Here is a 20,434-nt window from a genome sequence, read left to right on the forward strand (position 1 = left end):
TTTTTGGATCTTCTAAATATAGGATCATGTCTTCAGCAAATTGTAGCATATAGTGTTTGATGATAAATGACCATTACTGACTTATGTAGTTACTGTACTATACTTCTTATTTTAGAGTATATTCCTTCTACTTAAAAAAAAAAATGTTTGCTTGCTATAACAGTGATGCATGCCGATAATTTCTAGCAACTCAGGAGTCTGGGGTGGGAGGTTCACCAGTTTGAGGCAGCCTGGGCAACTTTATAAATACATAAAAAGGGATATGAATGTAACTTAATTGTAGTGTGCCACTGAGTTCAATCCCCAGTACCACCAAAATTTTTTTTTGCTGTAAAACAGTATTCCTGAATATGCTGGCAGCAGCCTGTGTATCTCATGTTTATCGAGTCTCTTGTGCTTGATTTAATCTCATATTTTGTTCAACATAGCTCTAGGAGCAATAGGCTGTGCCATGTGTCTACATCATATAGTCTCATGTGTAGCAGGCTATATGATCTAGGTTTGTGTGGTTATCATCTATGATGTTCACATGATGTAAGAAACACCTAATAACATATTTCTCAGAATTATTCCATTTATTAAGCATTGTGTGACTGTATAATTATCAAGGGTAATATGATAATGTATAATATTATTAACTAAAAATGCAGGCCGGATTTGAATTTTGCGTTTTTCCATTGATGATGTTTTTTCTGTTTCAAGATCCTATCTAAAGTCTGCTTTACATTTAGTTTCTCCTTAGTCTTTTCTTTTGTCTAATACCCTTTAGTTTTTCTTTGTCTTTCATGACCTTGATACTGCTGATCAGAATGTCCTTTTATTTGGGGATGTCCAATATTTGTGGTATATTTGGGTAAAAAATAAAACAAAAAATGATGTATTTTTCTTTCACAGGGCATTATGTTAAAGAATTAATCATATTGATGTTTTTTTATTATTGATCTTTTTCTTTTCTCAGTTTGGTTAAGTTGGTGTTTATTTGCTTTCATGTCTTTTTTTGAAATTTTTTTGTAGTTGTGTATGGACAACATGTCTTTATTTTATTTTTTTATTTTTATGCAGTGCTAAAGATCAAACCCAGTGCCTCAACATGTGCTAGGCAAGTGTTCTGCCACTGAGCCCGAGCCCCAATCCTAGTCCCAGTCCCAGCCCCAGCCCTAGCCCGTTGGCTTAATGTTTTACATTTAGTTGCTTAATCCTTCTGGAATTCATTCATATATTCATACGTTGTAAAATGTGGATTTAATCTTTTCATTTTCCAAATAACTATTCATCACCATTTTTTTATTGAAAAGTCCATCTTCTCACCTACTCAGTACACTGAGCCAAGAGAATTGCAAGTTTCAGGCCAGCCTGGATGACTTACCCTGGTCCTGTCTCAAAATAAAATAGAAAGGGTAGAAAATGTAGCTCCATGGTAGAGTACTTGCCTAGCATGCACAAGTCCCTAGTTTCAATCTCAAGTCTCTCACACACACACACACACACACACACACATACACACACACACACACATATACACAGTCCTTTCCATTGTTACAGAAATAATCGAAATAATCTTTATGGAATTTAACAATTTTATCATAATTTTTTATGATAAAAAAACTCAAGAAAGTAGGAATAGAAGGAAACTGCCTCTATATAATAATGGCATATATGAAAGACATACAGCTGATATCATACTCAAGGGTGAAAGACTGAAATTTTTTTCTAAGATCAGGAACAAGACAATGATGTCCACTTTCACCACTTCTGACCTAGTACTGGATGTCCCAGCCAGAGCAGTTAGACAAGAAAAAGAAATAAAAGACATCCAGATTAGACAGGAAAAAGTAAAATTATCACTCTTCATAGATGACATGGTCCTATATGAGAACACCCTGAAGATTAACAAAACTCCCAATCTGTTAGAACTAATAAACAAATTCAGCAAAGTGACAGAATACAAAATCAACACACAAAAATCAGTTTCACTTCTATATACTAACTTATCTGAAAAGGAAGTTGAAAAAACAATTTATGACAATATTAAAAATACTTTAAACAAAATAGGGGAAAGGCTTATAAACTGAAAACTACAAAACCTTGCTGAAAGAGAGAATAAACAAATAAATGGAAAGATGTCCTGAGTTATTGCACTTGAAGACTTCATATTGTTAAGATGTCAGTATAACCAAAGCAAGATACAGATTCAGTGCCATTCCTGTAAAAATTCCAATGATACCTTTTTTGGGCAGAAATAAAAAAACCCATTCTAAAATTTATATGGTATCTCCAGGGACCCTGAATAACCAGAACAGTTGTGGAAAGGAACAAAGTTGAAAATCTCACATTTACCAGTTTTAAAACTAGTGGCACATGCCTATAATCCCAGGAGCTCAGGAGGATGAGGCAGGAGGATCTTGAGTTCAGAGCTGCCTCAGCAACAGCAAGGTGCTAAGCAACTCAGTGAGACTGTTTTTAAATAAAATACAAAATAGGGCTGGGAATGTGGCTCAGTTGTCGAGTGCCCCTGAGTTCAATCCCTGGTACCAAAAAAAACCCCAAAAAACAAAAAACAAACAAAAACAAAAACAAAAAACTGGTTACAAAGCTATCGTAATCAAAACTTGTGGTTTTGGCATAGATACAGACATAAAATAACCCAGAAACAAACCCAGAAATGTATGGGCAAATGATATTTAACACGGGTGCCAAGACTGTTCAATGGGGAAAGGACAATCATTTCAGCAAATCATGTTAGGAAAACTATATATTCATGTGGGAAAGAATAGAGTTAGATCCTTGTACTATATGCAAAAATTAACATGAATCAAAGGCCCAAATGTAAGACCTAAAATTATAAAATGATTAGAAGAAAACATGGGAAAGTCTTTATACATTGGATTTGGCAATGATTACTTGGATATGACACCAAAAGCCAGGCAATGAAGAAAAAAATAAGTTGGACTACATCAAAACTAAACTTTTATGCATCAAAGGATACCATCAGCAGAGTGAAAGGCAACCATGGAATGTCAGAAAATACTTGAAAATTGTATTTGATACGAGGTTAATATATAAAATATATAATGAACTCCTATAACCATGCATGTAGTACAAGCCTATGATCGCAGCTCCTTGGAGGATTGAGAGAGGAAGGTTGAAAGTTTAGTGAGACTCTGCAGCCTATGAGACCCTGTCTCAAAATGTAAAAAGGTCTTCAGTACGATGCAGCTCAGTGGTAGAGCACCCCTGGGTTCAGTCTTCAGTACTGCTTCCCCAAGAAAAGTCTCTTATAGTTCAACAATAAAAACTCAAACAGCTTGATTAAAAAATAACCAAGGTTTCGAATAGATATTCCTGCAAAGATGTACAGAGGACCAACAAGCACAATAAAAATGACCAACATAAAAATATGCCCAATATTTCTAATCATTAAGAAATTATAAATCAATAACCATAAATTATGGAAGCCCATATGTATTTACATCCAGAGTCATAATATTTTAAATAAACAATCATGCAGTGAAAAAAAAAAAAAAGAAAAGAAAATATAAATCAAAATCACAATGAGGGCTGGGGCTGTAGCTCAGTGGTGGAGCACTTGCCTCACACGTATGAGGCACTGGGTTCAATCCTCAGCACCACATTAAAAAAATGAATAAATAAAGATATTGTGTCCATCTACAACTAATAAAGTAAAACATAATGCGATATACTTCTTCATATCCAAAAAATAAAGAAGAAGAAGAAGAAGAAGAAGAAGAAGAAAGAAAATATATTGATATATCAGAACAGATGTGGTCTGTTCCCAAATTGGATCCTTTGGGCACTGCTGGTAGGAGTGTAAATGATATAGCTGCTATAGAAAGCAGTATGGTGGTTCCTCAAAAATTAAAAATAAGGGGCTGGGGTTGTGGCTCAGTGGTAGAGCACTTGCCTGGCATGTGTGAGGCACTGGGTTCGATTCTCAGCACCACATATAAATACATGAACAAAATAAAAGATCTATCAACATCTAAGAAAGTATTTAAATAAAAAATAAGGGTTAGAATATTTGCCTAGTAAGCGTGAGGCTGTGGGTTTGATCCCCAGCGTGGCTGAAAGAAAGAAAAAAAGAATTACCATATGACAGCAATTTCATTTATGAGTATATACTGAAAAGAATTGAAAACAGGGTCATTGGTGCTCTCTGTACTCCCATGTTTTCAGTGATTAAAATATAGAAGCAACGCATATCCATTGAAAGATGCTAACCAAATGTGGTATATGCATATGTGGGAATATGATTTAATCTTTTAAAAAATTCCAACGTGCTACAACTGAATGAAGTTTACCATTATACTAATTGAAATAAGCCCATATCAGAAATGCAAATATCGTATGATTCCATTTATGTAAGGTACCTAGTGTAGTCTAATTCATAGAGGTGCAAAGTGGAAGGATAGTTTCCAGGAGCTGAGGGCAGGAGTGAATGAGGAATGTATGTTTTAATGGGTATAGAGTTTCAATTTTTCAAAACGAAAGGGTTCTGGAGATTGATCGTACAATAATGTGAATATACTTAATTAACATCACTGAACTGCATATAAATGATTAAGATGTTACATTTTATGTTATGTGTATTTTGCCACAATTTCAAAAAAATCATCTGGAATAAAAGGTCCATCTTTGTCCAGTGATTGGAGATACCACCTTTGTTACACACTGTATTTCCTTATGTATTTTGGTCTAATTCTGAATTTTCTGTTCTGTTTCTCTGATCTGATCTTTTGGTCTGTTCATGAACTTGTATCCCAACATTTTAACTATAGGTGTTTTATAGTATGTCTTAATGTCTGGTAAGGCTAGCCTGTCTCTGTTGTTTTTCCTTTTCAGTCATTTTCTGGTTATTCTTGCATTTTTTTTATGTCAGTTATTTTTTATGGTGGTGCTGGGATTAGGTAAAGCATTTTACCACTAACCTATATCCCCACTGTTTCTCAATCAATTGTATTTATTTATTTATTTTAAATATTTTTTTAGATGTTGATAGACCATTTACTTTATTCATTTTTTTTTTTTTTTTCTTAATGTGATGCTGAGGATTGAACTCAGTGCCTCACACTTGCTGGGCAAGTGCTCTATCGCTGATCCACAACCCCAGCCCCTATTTATTTGCTTTTGAGACGGGATCTTGCTGTGTTACCCAGGCTGGCTTCTCATGATCTTTCTGCCTTAACCTAAGGGAATAGCTGGGATTATAGGTGTGTACCCTTATCAGTTTTAGCATCAACTCATACAGATCTGAAGATGACTTGTTAGTGTTTTTGCTGAGATTACATTGAACTTAAAAATTACTTTAGTGAGTTATCTTCTTCAAGAATATTGTGTTTTTCCATTGTTTGTCTTTTAGGGTTATTTATTTAATGCTGGGAATTGAACCCAGGGCCTTGTTCATTCTAAGCTTACTCTCTACCAGTGAGCTATACCCACAGTCCTCTTTGTGGGTCATTTGAAAAATTTTCTTATATAGGTTTCTGTTTAAACAGTTCTATTTTTGTGAAAATTCAGGTGTGATAAAATTAACTTATTAAAGTATATAGTTCTGTTGTTCTTAGTATATTCAGAAATATGTGCAACCATTATCTCTACTTCATTCTGAAACATTTTCTTCTCTCTGAAAAGAAATCCCATGCCCAGTGCTTGCTTGGGCAGCATATATACTAAAAAAGGACCGATACAGAAGAGATTAGCATGACCCCGTGCAAGGATGATATACAAGTTCATCAAGTGTTCCATTTTTAAAAAAGTGATGATGGTTTTGGGAGAGATTTTAAAACAAGAAACAAACAAAAGAAACTCCATACCCCTTACCAGTCACTCTCCATCCCATTCTCCTCATCCCTGTTAACTACTAATCTTTCTGTTTCAATAAGTGTGACTATTCTGAATATTTTATACAAATGGAACCATAAAATATGTGATCTTGTGTGACTGGTCCTTTTTGTTGGCATAACATTTTGAAGGTTTATTCATGGTATCAGTCATTCCTTTTTCATTGCCAAATATTCCATTGTCTGTATATACCATATTTTGTTTATTCATTATTTTGGTGGACTTTGGGGCTATTTGCACTTTTTGTCTGTTACAGTAATGTGGTATATGTATGCAGGCCATTGTGTAAACTGTATGTTATTTCTTATTCCTTTCTTTTCTTGTTTTTTTCTTTTTTTTGATGGGCGGAGTGCGGGGTGGGTGGATTCTTGCTGTGTTGCCCAGGCTGGCCTCAAACTCCAGGGTTCAAGTTACCCCACTCTGACCCTGCCTCAGTTTTCCCAGTAGCTGTGACTACAGGTGTGTACCACCATATCCAGCTTTACACTGTTTTAAAAATTCCTTCATATAGGCATTATGCCTTTCTTGTTAAATTCATTTCCAGGTATTCAGTCTTTGTTGCTGTTGGGTTTTCTCTGCCACTATATTGTCCAAATATTTAAAAAAATTTTTTTAGTTGTCAATGGACCTTCATTTTATTTATTTATATGTGGTGCTTAGAATTGAACCCAGTCCTCACACATGCTAGGCAAGTGCTGTCCCTGAGCTACAACCCCAGCCCCAAGTCCCAGTATTTTTTTATTTTTGTGTTCATCTGCATTGATTTTGTTACTAATTACAAATGAGATTTACCTGTAATGCCATTTATGTATTTAGTGGTTCCGTAAATTTTTAGCAAGCATATTTCATTTAAAACAGTATTTTCTTAATAATATAGGACCTTTAGATTTTTTTAATGCCAGTGAAAAACTTCTTTCTTCTTATGTTATTGTTGTCTAGGCTACATTTCCTTCTGTTTTTCCTCCTTTATTTCAATTTCTAAAATTAGTACAACTGTCATACAGATGATTTTTTTCACATATACTCATCTTATTTTTATTTTTTATTTTTGTGTTTCCCCTTTCTTGAATTCATTTTGAATTTTGTGTGGTTTCCATTTTCCTGAAGTACAGCCTTTAAAAGTTTCCTAATTGAATGTGCTGAGATCATCTTTCTGGAAATGTGTTTATTTCACCCTCATTTTTGAAAGATAGTTTGGAATTCTAGGTTAATATTTTCCCTTAGCACCTTGTGGGTATTATTTTACTTGGTTTTTGTTGTCATTGTTCTTGAGAAATCTTGTGCAGTTCAATAGTCATTCCTATGTAATCTGTTTTTTTTGGGGGGGGAGGGTGGGGTGTTGATTTTTTTTTTTTTTAATAGAACTTTATAGTTCTGTGCTTGCTTTTTATCCTTGTTTTTGTTTTTTGTAGTACTGGGGATTGAATCCAGGGCCTCTCACGTGCCAGGCAGGTGTTCTACCGTTGAGCTATACTCCCAACCCTCCGAGTTTTCTTATTGTTGTAAAGTGCATATAACAAAGTTTACTATTTTAATTATTTTTATCTTAACTATTTTAAAGTGCACAGTTTAGTGTTATGAATTACATCTGTACTATTGTGTAACCATTGCCACCATCCATCTCCAGAACCTTTTGTCTTGCAAAACCGGAGCTCTGGACCAATTAAGCAGCAGTTCCTCATTCCTCCTCCCCCCAGTCCCTGGCAGCGGCCGTTCTAGCCGGTCTGAGTTAGGCTCCTCCAGTTACATCCTACAAGTTGAATCCTGCTGTAGTTGTTATTTTGTGACTAGCTTATTTCGCTTTAGCTATTTCACTTAAACTTCATCTATTTTGTAGCACATATGGGAATTGCATTCCTTTTTAAGTTGAATAATAGCAGCATATTAGCCGATGTAAGAGGGAATGCAGATGTTCTTTTTGTATTGCTATGGCGATCTCAAACCTGGGGGCTGGGGCTGTAGCTCAGGGATAGAGTGCTTGCCTGGGGAGCTTGCACTGGGTCTTGGTGGGCCCTGGGTTTGATTCCTGGAACCCCAGGGGGAAGAAAAAGTGATATATGATAAATAAAAAACAAGGGGCTGAGGATATAGCTCAGTTGGTAAAGTGCTTTTTTTTGTTTGTGGGGTGTTCGATCCCCAGCACCGCAAACAAACAAACAAACAAACAAAAAACAGAACACACAAAAAAACTTAAAAAAAAAAGACCAACTCAATTGTATTGTTAAATGCTAGGTACAGAACAATATATTCAGCTTTATGGAACATGAAAAAAGTAGGGACTGGGTATGTAACTGAAAGGTAGAGTATTTGCCTAACATGTGTGGGGTCCTAGGATTAATCCCCAGCACTGGAGGAAAAAAAAAGGAAAAGTAGAATATTTTCATATTGTTTGTATATGGTTAAAGAAACCTGAGGTAAATATACCAGAAACATAAGGACTGGGACCGTGGCTGTCAAGCAGAGGTGTAAGTGGAGTAGGTGGTAATTAGGAGATGTGGGGACATTTTGGGAGAATGACATTTCACTGTGTACCTTTTTTTTTTCTGGCTTCTCCTCCTTTTTACCATGTTGTTATATTAACTATTAGATGAAATTAAATATAAAAGTTACACAGTTGTTATCTCTTTTACTTTATTTTAAAATAATTATAGACTCAAAAGAAGTTGCAAGTCAAGTGCAAAGAGGTCCTGTAGCCCTGTCACTCTGCTTCTCCCAAGTGATAGCATGTGATTAGCTATAGTACGTTATCAAGACCAGGAAATTGATACTGACACAACACAGTTAACTAAACTACAGATTTTACTTGGATTTCACCAGTTTTTGTATACACTTGCTTTTTGTGTGTCTTATTTTATTTTTTGGTGGTACTGGGGATTGAGTCCAGAGCTTCATGCATGTGAGGCAAGTGCTCTACCACTGAGCTGCCTCCTAGCTCCCCCTTTCAATTTTTTTTTTTTTTTTTTTTTTGAGATAGAGTCTCAGTTGCCCAGACTGACCTTGAACTCAAGATCGTTTTGCCTTAGGAATAGCTGCGATTACGGGCATGCTCCACTGCTTTCTTATGTGTTTATATAGTCCTGTGATGTGTTATCACATGTACAGATTGATATAAGCACAGTACACATGTATAGATTGATCACCAGAATTAAGATGCATGACTGTAACATTTAAAAACCAGTGATAATAAACAACATGTATCCCATTTGTTTACAATTAAAAAAAAAACAAAAAACCAGTGATAATATATCTATCTTTGGTAAACAAAAAAAAGAAAACACCATTACAGTATGGTACCGTTTAACAAGACTAATATTTTAAAATGCCAAAAATGATATTTCTCTACATGGAAATACTTATATGAAAATGCATAGAACGAACTCTCTGCATGGAAATCTGTCTACAATGAAATTTACAAATGCGATTTAAAGTGTTCAGATGGGGGATTTTCTTTGTAACCAGAATGTTTTCAGGTATCATCTGTAATTTAAAGTTTTTGAAGAGCCAGGCATGATGGCACATGCCTGTAATCTCAGCTACTGGGGGAGGGGGCACTGAGGCAGAAGAATGGCAAATTGAAGACCAGCTTGGGCAATTTAGGAGGACCCTGTCTCAAAATAAAAAAATTGAAAATGGGGAGATGGGGATATAGCTCAGTGGTAGATTGACCCCTGGGTTCCATCCCTAGTAGTGTTTAAATAAATATATATAAATATACCATATATGTAACACACACGCACACCAAGAACACAAATATAAATTTAATGACATTTCCATTAATGGTACTCATCATGTGATATTAAGAAATATAGAGAAGGTGGAGAGGGCAGTATTTGAGGAAGACTTGCTTTGTATTTTAATTTTGAACTGCTGGCTTTTTTTTTTTTTTTTAATTGGGAATTGAGCCTAGGGCCTTGTGTATGCTAGGCAAGTGTTCTGCCTCTGAACTACGTCCCAGCCCTTAAAATTTTTTTGTTGGAAGAATTTTTGAAATACACAAATCTTTATTATGGAGGCCTCTACAGGACATCTTGAGTCAAGCTGGCAATAATAGAATATATGACTTACTTTTGTCCCTTTTATATAAACATTACATTTACATATAAGTATACATCTGTGCATATATATGTACCTGAAAGTATATATACAAATAAAATAAGGTTTTTCTCTCAGTGATAGGATTTAGAATAATTTTTTTTATTTTTTTGAGCTTTTCTATATATTTGGATTGTTTTACAGTGAGCATGTTTATTGTTTCCCTTTTCCCTGCTTGAAATTTGAGAAAATTGATGACAATCTTTACTGCTTACCTTTGGTTTGTCCATATTTCATACCTCCATCGTATTCTGTCATGTGAATTTTAGAATTTCAGTAAATACTACATGAAAAAAAATCAAGTGCTGCAGGTAAAACAAGTGTTCTTATACTTTACCATTTTACCGTAAGTTTCCTTTTAATCTTTTTATACTATTTAATACTTAACATGTATTCTTAAACATCTACAAATGCCATGAACATCCTTTAAGTGTTTTTAAAATCTTAAATTACTTTAAAATGAAAAACGTTTAGAACTTGTAATGACATGGACCATATATATGGTTAACATCTCATTTATCTAAACTTTATTGTAAATTTTGGTTCTGTGTGAAGGATAGGTTATTTAAACCTGCCCTGTGGCTCAGTTTTCCCTCCTGTAAAATGGAGGTAATTATTCTGTACAGTTACTTTGGGGAAATACTTATTAAATAACTCTTAAGATGATGCTGATTATAAAAATTATTTCATTTTCGTTTGAACACAGATTGGGCACTTTTGTGACTACAGTAGTGTTTCACATTAGAATTAGAATGTGTGCTTTTTTCTTCTCGGGTTGCTTCTGCTGTTGGGGGTGGGCAGTGGTGGCACGGGGCTCCGTCTCAGGCCTCACGTGTGGTGGGCAGCCCTCTACTGCTGAGCTACATCCACTCCCAGCCCCAGGGTGCTTCCTTTTGGCTGCAATTTTTTTTGTCTCCTTTCCTTTCCTTTCCTTGGGTAAATTGAACATCATGCTTACGTAGTCCTTTGTATAGTACTTTGTCTTCAAACTTATATTAACACAAAAATGCTATTTGAAACACTCATCAAGTCTGTTGTGATGGATCAAGTAAGGATAAGTCTGAACAGTTGTGTTATTAATCTAAAGCTGTGCTGATCTGGAAGTGAGGCTTTGCCAAGCAGCATGTGTGCAACAGGTGATCTAATCCATGTAGGCATTGTGCAAACTGAATTCATGGTTTAGACTTGGGCATGTGCTGCTTGATAAAAGAACCTTTCTGTTAGGCTCTTGGCAGGATCTTGGAATGTGATTTTGTTTTAAATTTGAATGATCTCATCTTCTGTTGATTCTTTGGAGAGAGGCAGAAATGGTTATTATCTTGTAGACTTGTTCTTAATAGTTAAGAACAAATAATAAATATCGATAATGTGTTTAAATGAAAATATCCTTTATTTTTATGTAGAAGCATGTATAGGAATACGTCAGTCTAATCATTTCAATAATTGAGTTTTGTCCAGGAATGAGGGAGGAATTCTGTTTAGGGAATTTACTTGGTGAAATATAACTGTGTGTAATTGCCCTTTAGTATTAAGCTGCCAGTGGACAGTTGCTTTGTTAGTGTGCTCATCTAAACAGCACCTAGCCGTTAGTTCCCTATACCACATCCTTTCTGCTGAATATGATTGACTTCTAGTCTGAAAATCAAGTTAAGCAAATTGATTAAGAACTATGTTAAATAAAATCAATAACATGAAGGAAGGCCTGAGAACTTGAGTTATTAGTTCTTGAGTTTGGTGAAAGTTTATTGGAGCACACTGGGAACTTTTTTTATCTCTTATTTTTAAGCTTAGAGTTTTGTTCCAGTTGGTTAAGGTAGTTTGATTGCTAGTAAGTGGATTATAGATGGTGAATATAAACTTACCTGGTACAGTCAAGAAATAAGAGAATTTTTCCATTATTAAAGAATTACAAAATATTGCTAATATCGCAGTTTTTTAAAAGATTAGAATGCAGTGGGCATGGTGGTGCACATCTCTTTTTAATCCCAGCCACTCAGGAGGCCAAGGCAGGGAGATCACAAGTTTGAGGCCAGCCTCAGCAATTTAGCGAGGCCCTGTCTCAAAATAAAAAAATAAAGAGGGTTGGGAAGGTAGCTGAGTGGTAGAATATCCCTGAGCTCAATCTCCAGTACCACCAGGGTTGTGGGGGATGCAAATAATTCTTACTTAGTGTTTGGAAAACAGAATTTAGAACCTCTGGTTCAGATAACTGCAGTTCTCCACTTGAAACATTTCAGAGGCTTTGCACTAACCTGGAGCGGGGGTAGGCAGTGTCTTGCTTGCAGTTCCATCTTTAGCAGCACATGTACTTCCTTCAGTTCCTGGAACTTCCCTTACGCTGTTCTCCCTGTTCTTTCACCTGCGCTGTTCCTTTTGGCTCATAGATATCCCTCTCTCTTTGCCAGTAGTTTACTCAGCTTTGGTTTTTTTGGTATGTGTTTTATTTAGGTGTGTTCAGTTCAAATTTTACTTCCTCAGGAAAGTCTTCCGTAACACTGCCAGAGTTCAAGTCCCTTGTTTTACCTGTTCCTGTGCATCTGCTGTGTCTGTCGTAGCACTTGTATTATCATTAAGTAGGTAATTGTGGAATTCACTTTTGGATGCATCCTTTCATGCTTAAAGTGTAGGTTCCCTGAAGACAGGGACTGTGTCATTGTTTCCCTTTTATCTTTTTAATGCTCAGCATCTTTGCACTGAAGGCTCAACATCTTTGCTATTCCATATTTGACATGCAGCTGGCAATCAATAAGTAAATGAAGTAAATGAAGGAGTGCTAAGATAACAGAAGTCATTATTTCTGTGCATGCTTGTGGTGATATTGATCATAGTGTTAGCCACATTTTATCATTATGAAAAGTCTGGCTAAAAGTGTATGGAAATCTGGAATTTTTAAATTTAAATTTAAAAAAGTAATGAGTGAATATAAAATAATTCAGTATTTTTCTCTTTTTAAAGTATAAAATGTTGGACTGGGGCTGTGACTCAGTGGTAGAGCATTTGCCTAGCAATGTGTGAGGCCCTGGCTTTGATCCCCAGCACCACAAAAAACTAAATGAACAAACAAAAAAAGGTCTTGGTTCTATGAGAGAGTAGCCTATAATAATAATAATAATAATACAAAAATTATTCTTTAAAAATGTACTCTTGTCTATTGTTCTTGTCGCATTAAAATTAGTGAAATTTGGGCTGGGATTGTGGCTCATTGATAGAGCACTTGCCTTAGCACGTGTGAGACACTGGGTTTGATCCTCGGCACCACATAAAAATAAATAAACAAAATAAAGGTATTGTTCCATCTAAAACTTTTTTTTTTAATTAGTGAAATTCAGTGTCTCTTATAAATATTTTTTCCATTTTGACTTTTTCAAAAATAAGAACACAAATATAATGGTAGTTCTAAAAAACTTTTTGTTCATGATAAGAAAATGACTCAAAATTTGCTAATTCCAGCTATTCAGGAGTCTAAGGCAGGAGCATCTCACGTTTGAGGCCAGCCTGGGTAACTTTGAAAGACTGTCTCAATTAAAAAAAAAAAAAAAAGGCTGGGTATGTAGCTCAGAGGCAGAATTCCCCTTTTTTGCTCCCCCATAACATATACACAAACACACACACACACACACACACACACACACACACACACATTTTGCTTTATAGCTCATTGACATTTCAGGTATGTGATTATGTTAAATGTGTCTTTTCATTTTCTGCTGCCAAGTCACATTAAATGGAATTATTGTATAGAAGGAATGAAAATAAATTAAATATTGCTATATAGTTCATTAGTGAATATTTCTAGAGCTCCAAGCCTGTGCTGAGCACTGGATATATGGTAGTGAACAGAAGGAGCAGGGTTCCTGCTCTCATGGAATTTACATTTTATTGGCAGAGATGGACCACAATCTGACAATCATACAGATAATTACATCATGACAACCTGATGTGTACTGTGAAAGGAGATCATAGGAGAGTGATACGTAGAGACTTCTGGCCTCATCTGGGGAGTGGAAGAAGGATGATTTCTTTGAGGAAGTGACATTTGAGAAGAGATTTGAAGGAAGACTTTACCAGGTAAAAGTCCTGGTGGAAGGAGGCCCTGAAGCAGGAGGAGTATATTTTTGAGGTACTAACAGAAAGCCAGTGGAATTGAATCAGGAAGCAGGATGGGAAGGTGGTTCAACACAGTGCTGGGGAGGTAGGCAGAGCCTGGAGCCTGCTATATCACATGAGCACAGCCATTAAGATGTCATTACTGGCTGGGGCTGTAACTCCGTTGGTGGAGTGCTTGCCTCACATTCACAAGGCTCTGGGTTCAATCCCCAGCACCAAACAAACAAACAAACAAACAAAAAAACCCCAAAACAACAACACCACCAACAACAAAACAGGACTGGGGTTGTAGCTGAGTGGTAGAGTACTTGCCTAGCATGTTTGAGGCATTGGGTTGATCTTCAGCATCACATAAAAAAAATAAATAAAGAAATTGTGTCCATCTACAAGTGAAAATATTTTTTTAAAAAAGCAAAAAAAAAAAAAATAAAAAAAACTTAGTGTGAAGATGTTATTACTGTCACAGTTTAGGAACCTAAGAAATCTAATTGTTCACCATTAGGGGTTAGTGAAATAAATTACAGTGTAATGATGTAAAGGAATACTATGTACCTATGAAAAATAAGAGAGGAAATTTACTACTCAAAAAATAAAGAAAACTTCAATGTAATACAGTGAAATTTAATAAGGGAAAAACCCAAGCCATTAGCAGTTGATTTGACTTATATGAAATTCTGAAGGATTTTTAAAAATTTTTATTTTTTTTTTATTTGTACATTATATTGTCCATACCAGTGGAATTTTTTGTAACATGTTCATTCACACACACAGTATAACAATAGAATTTGACCAATATCACTCCCCAGCACTTCTCTACTCCCTCCCTGCCCCACTCTCTGGTCTCTTTCCTGTACTAATCTCCCTTTGCTTTTCATGAGATCCCCCACCCCCCGCTTTTCCTTTTTCTTCTCTAGTTTTCACATATGAGAGAAAATATGTGATCCTTGACCTTCTGAGTTTGGCTTACCTTGCTTAACATAATGGTCTCAAGTTCCATCCATTTTCCTGTGTATGAAATAATTTTCTTTTCCTTTTTTTATATTTTGATGAACGTTTATTTATTTATTTGTATGCGGTACTGAGAATCAAACCCAATGCCTCACACATGCTAGGCCAGCGCTCTACCACTGAGCCACAACCCCAACCCCTTCATTTTTCTTTATGTCTAAATAAAACTCCATTGTGTATATATACCACATTTTCTTTATCCATCCATGATGGATACCTAGGTTGGTTCCATAGTTTGGCTATTGTGAATTGTGCTGCTATAAATATGGGTGTGCAAGTATCAATAATAGTATGATGACTTTAATTCTTTAGATAAATATTGAGGAGTGCTCCGACTGGGTCATATGGTGGTTCTATGCTTAGTCTTTTGAGGAACTTCCATACAGATTCCCATATTTGGTTGTACTAATTTATAATCCCACCGACAGTGTAAAAGTTTTCCTTTTTCTCTACATCCTGTCCAGCATTTTTATTATTATTATTATTATTATTATTATTATTATTATTATTATTGGAATTGAACCCAGGGTTCTTAGCCACTGAAACACATACCCAGCCCTTTTTATTTTTTATTTTGAGACATGGTCTCTAAGTTTTTGAGGGCTTCACTAAGTTGCTGAGAGTAGCTTTGTATTTGTGATCCTCCTGCCTCAGCCTCCTGAGCCTCTGGGATTCCAGCGTGCTCCACTGCACTTGGGTGTTCTTGTGTTCTTGATGATGACCATTCTGACTACTATGAGATGAAATCTCAGTGTAGCGTTGATTTGCAGTTCCCTAATTGCTAATGATATTGAACATTTTTTTATGTATATGTTGGCCATTTGTATTTCTTCTTTTGAGAAGTGTCTGTTTAGTTCATTTCACCATTTATTAATTGGGTTATTTGATTTTTTTTTATTTGTGTATGTGTGTGTAAAACTTTTTGAGTTCTTTATCTATTCTAGATATTTATCTTGTCAGAAGAGTAGCTAACAAGATCTCCCATTCCATACGTTCCTTATTCATATTCCTAAGTATTTCCTTTGCTCTAGAAGCTTTTTAATTTGATGCCATCACATTTATTAACTTTTAGCATTATTTTCTGAGCTTTAGGGGATCCTATTGAGAAAGTTGTTGCCTATGTTCTATAGTGTCGACCCTACATTTTCTTCTAGGAGTTGCATAGTTTCTATTCTAATTTCTAGATCCTTGATCTATTTTGAGTTGATTTTTGTGCAGGGTGAGAGAGTCGATAATGGATAACCAGTTTTTCCAGCATCATTTGTTAAAAAGGCTGTTCTCCAATCTCCAGTGTATGTTTTTGGCACCTTTGTCAAGGATCAGATGACTTTAGTTAGATGTGTGGGTTTGTCTGTGTCTTCTTTTCTGTACCATTGGTCTATGTGTCTTTTTTAAATGCCAGTACCACGCTGTTTTTGTTATGATAGCTCTGTAGTACAGTTTGAAGTCAGGTATTGCGATGCCTCCAGTGTTACTTTTTTTCAGCTTAGAATTGCTTTGGCCATTCTGGGTCTTTTATTCTTCCAAATAAATTTTAGCATTTTTTTTTTAGTTCTGTGAAGAATGTCATTGGTACTTTGGTGGCGATTGCATTGAATATTTGGTAGTAGGGCCATTTTAACTGTATTAATTCTGCCTATCCATGAACATGGGAGGGTTTTCCATCTTCTGACATCGTCTTCAATTTCTTTCTTCAGTGTTCTTTAATTTTCATTGTAGAGGTCCTTCATGTCCTTGGTTAGATTTATTCCTTTTTTTTGTTTTTTTTTTTTTTAGGCTAATTGTGAGTGGAATTCTTTTCCTGATTTCTTTCTCAGCAGGTTCATTGTTGGTATATAGGACAACTATTGATTTTTGTATGTTGATTTTGTAATCTGCTACTTTGCTGAATTTGCTTATTAATGCTATCAGTCTTTTGGTGGAGGTTTTTGAATCTTCTAAGTATAGGATCATATCATCTGCAAACAGTGATAATTTGACTTCTTCCTTTCCTATTTTATTTTTTTTACGTTTACATAGGGTAATGATGTTTATTATATTTTTTCCCCTCCCCCCCACCCCTCCCACCCCTCCCACCCCTCTTTTCCCTCTACACAGTCCTTCTTTCCTTCATTCTTACTGCTCTCCTTAGCCTAACTCTAAACCTAACCCTAAACCTACTGCTAGCCCGTCCCACCCCCCATTATATGTCCTCATCCGCTTATCAGCGAGATCATTCGTCCTTTAGTTTTTTGAGATTGGCTTATCTCACTTAGCATGATATTCTCCAATTTCGACCATTTGCCTACAAATGCCATAATTTTATCATTCTTCATTGCGGAGTAATATTCCATTGTATAAATATGCCACAGTTTCTTTATCCATTCATCAACTGAAGGGCATCTAGGTTGGTTCCACAATCTGGCTATGGTGAATTGAGCAGCAATGAACATTGATGTGGCTGTATCTCTGTATTCCTTTCCTATTTTTATTCCTTTTATTTATTTCTCTTAATTTCTCTGGCCAGAATTTCTAGCATGATATTAAATAGTGGTGAGAGTGGACGTCCTTGTCTTGTTCCATATATTAAAGGAACTGCTTTCAGTTTTCTCCCATTTACTATGAAATTGGCTTTGGGTTTTTCATATATCGCCTCGATGATTTTGAGATAGATTCTGAAGGATTATTTGGGCATAGTAAGTCATCCTTTTCCCTAGATTTATTGTAATAATAGTTATATTTCATTTTGTTTTAATAGTTGGAGGATATTTTTATTGTATACTGTCAGGTACGTTTTGTTTAGGGTTAGGGCAGTTAAGAACGTGCCAGCTGGGTGAGAACCTTTGGCATTCGGGTACCGTCTTTTGTACAGTTGAACTGGGCAAATTACCCTGGCTCTCTAAGACTTTTATAATTTGTAAAATAAGAACAGTGATACTTACCTGATAGACGTGTGGTAATAAGTATGTGATGTCATACATGTGAAGTGCGTGGGAGAGTTCCTAGAAAGCTGCTTACTATCACCTTCTATGGAAATATCTTCTGACACCATGTATCAAAAGTTGAGAGCGCAGTGGCAGTGTATACCTGTAATCCCGGCTTTTTGGGAGGCAGAGGCAAAAGAATCACAAATTCAAGGCCAGCCTGGATGATTTAGCAAGACTGTCTCAAAAATAGGGGTGGGGATGGGATGTAGCCCAGTGGCCAACTCACCCCCTGTTTAATCCCCAGTCTTGCCTACCCCTGACAAAAAAAGTACATGGAACACTGAAGGAAATCATGCCCAGAAGTTACTGTGGTTACCTCTGATGCATGGGATTATGACTGGTATTGATGAGTTGTTGTTTTGTTTTGTTTTGTTTTAATGCCAGGGATTCAACAATCCAGAACCTTGTATGTGTTAAGCACACACTCTACTACTGATCTGTACTCAGGACATGATTAATATTTGCTTCTTGCTTTATTATTTTTGTTTTGTTGTTTGCAGTGCTGAGGATCCAACCCAGGGCTTCCCATGTGCTAGCCAAATGCTCTAACACTGAGCTACATCCCTAGTCCTTGTTTTGTGTATTTTATAAACTTTGAATAATAAACGGGTATTTAAAATAAGTAATGTCTGCTCTTTAAATATGCTACTTTTTCTTAAATTTTTATTTTTAGTAGCCTCTTTTATTGGCAGTATAAAAAAAAAAGTCTACAAGCCCTGATTCAAGTGATATTACTGCTTAATTCTACAGATTTATCTGTAATTATTTTTGCTTTCTTCTCTGTATTTATTTATTTTTGATTGGTATACCATTTTACAAGGCTTGGTACCCAGAGCTACTAATTGTGATTGGAATGGAGAAGGGCTTGCATTTTGAGACCATCTGTGGGGTTGCATTGTCTGAAACTGACAAGAGATCATGGCAGATGGTGGGGTCAAAAGATTGACTTTTTGAGCTTGACATAATGTGTTCATGAAGCTGGAAGAAGAAATCCTACTTATTATTTATTTTTTTAACTAACAGAAGACCCTGGTGACAGGAAGAACTGTGCAGTTGTTGAGTTTGATAAACACAATGCATCAGTGCACATGACTGGTTTATCTCAGAATCGTCAATACTGCCAAAGATGGCAACTTCTTGAAACATTCCTTGCTACTTTTATTTACTTTGTAGACACTTTCGAAGGTTTTAAGACATGTATTGAAAATTTGCAAATAATTTGTAAAGACAATATAAAAGCTTTAAAAGTATATTTTTTGTTAGAAAGTATATTTTAATTACAAGGTTATAAACTTTTGCACAAAGCCAGTATAGCATATTTTAAAATTTTTAATTGAATGAAGGAAGGCTCTATCACAATCTCATTTCTTTTTATAATGTTTATCTAAGTGTAATTTTATTCCATTAATGTTACTTTTGTGCATTTTGGAGTGAGTGAGGGAGGGAAGATAAAACAATTACATTTGAAGGTTTGTTGATTATAGTCTCTCTCACTCACTAGGCTATTCCCATTCTTTGGATTAGTTCCTTCAACTTAAGTGGCTGTTCAGTATTTGCTGGCTAAGGAAATGAACGAATGACTGGTGCCTACTGTTGTTAATTTTAGTTGAGTATTTCTTAACCACAATTGAAGTTTTTCCCTGTTTTGAAATTCTATTTTTGTTATAGTTATTTTTCACTTCGACATGAGAATTATGTATTATTTATTTTGGAGGAGGAAGCATTAATTTGTTGTGAGAAATCAGCAAACTGATTTTTCCCCCCCGATACTGATTGTTTACCTTGTATTAGGTAGTGACCTAGTAATTTTACATGTATTGATTCATGTAATTAAATAAATGTACTATTACTGTTTTGCAGATAAAGAAATTGAGACACAGAGACATTAAGGTAAATTTGCTCAATTAATCCATGTACTTTGGCAGTATTTCAAACATTTATCATTTAGGCAGCATTAGAGGTTCCAGTTTGTGCTGATCTCTGGTGAGATGGGGAATACTAAAAATTGCACTTTGTTCTGTCAAGTTCATTGATATGGCTATGCAGTAATTTTATAGGTAGCCTCTTTTTTCCCTTTCCTTTTTTTTAAAAAAAATTAGTATTTATCTATGTTCCCTCGCTCCCTCCCTCCTTTCTTCCCTTCCCCCTTGCCTGCCTGCTTGCTTTCCTCTTTCCTTCCTTCCTTCCTTCCTTTTCTTTCCTTCCTTCCTCTCCCTCCCAGGGTCTCTTATGTGCTAGGCAAACTGCCTACCACTGAGCCATATCCCCAGCACAGGGTAGCCTCTTTACTATAGTGTACTGTACTCTGTTATTTTCTTTTTATTTGCATGAATAGCACAATGCCATTCAACAACACAGCCTTTAGGAAATATAAATCAGAGCGAATACAGAAGTAAAGCAGA

The 20,434-nt window shown here is 35.6% G+C and overlaps 1 protein-coding gene and 1 non-coding gene across 7 annotated transcripts in view; both read left to right on the forward strand.

Annotated features, from left to right (window-relative positions):
- Nucleotides 1-20,434, forward strand: part of Tfdp2 (transcription factor Dp-2) — a 166,649-nt gene that overhangs the window by 9,867 nt on the left and 136,348 nt on the right. For 4 of the 6 annotated variants that reach the window (XM_047563944.1, XM_047563947.1, XM_047563949.1 and 1 more), the window contains exon 2: nt 19,893-19,922. The exons of 1 other annotated variant lie outside the window; for it this stretch is intronic. The gene's annotated coding sequence lies outside the window, so the exon portion shown is untranslated. Of the gene's footprint in view, nt 1-13,837; nt 14,020-19,892; nt 19,923-20,434 lie in introns of all 6 variants that reach the window. One more of the 6 variants, XM_047563946.1, reaches the window with a different exon arrangement.
- Nucleotides 5,664-5,769, forward strand: LOC124993819 (U6 spliceosomal RNA). The gene has a single exon (XR_007110342.1). It is a non-coding gene; the product is annotated as a U6 spliceosomal RNA (small nuclear RNA).

Source organism: Sciurus carolinensis, chromosome 9 (assembly GCF_902686445.1).
Source record: "Sciurus carolinensis chromosome 9, mSciCar1.2, whole genome shotgun sequence".
Lineage (NCBI taxonomy): Eukaryota > Metazoa > Chordata > Mammalia > Rodentia > Sciuridae > Sciurus > Sciurus carolinensis.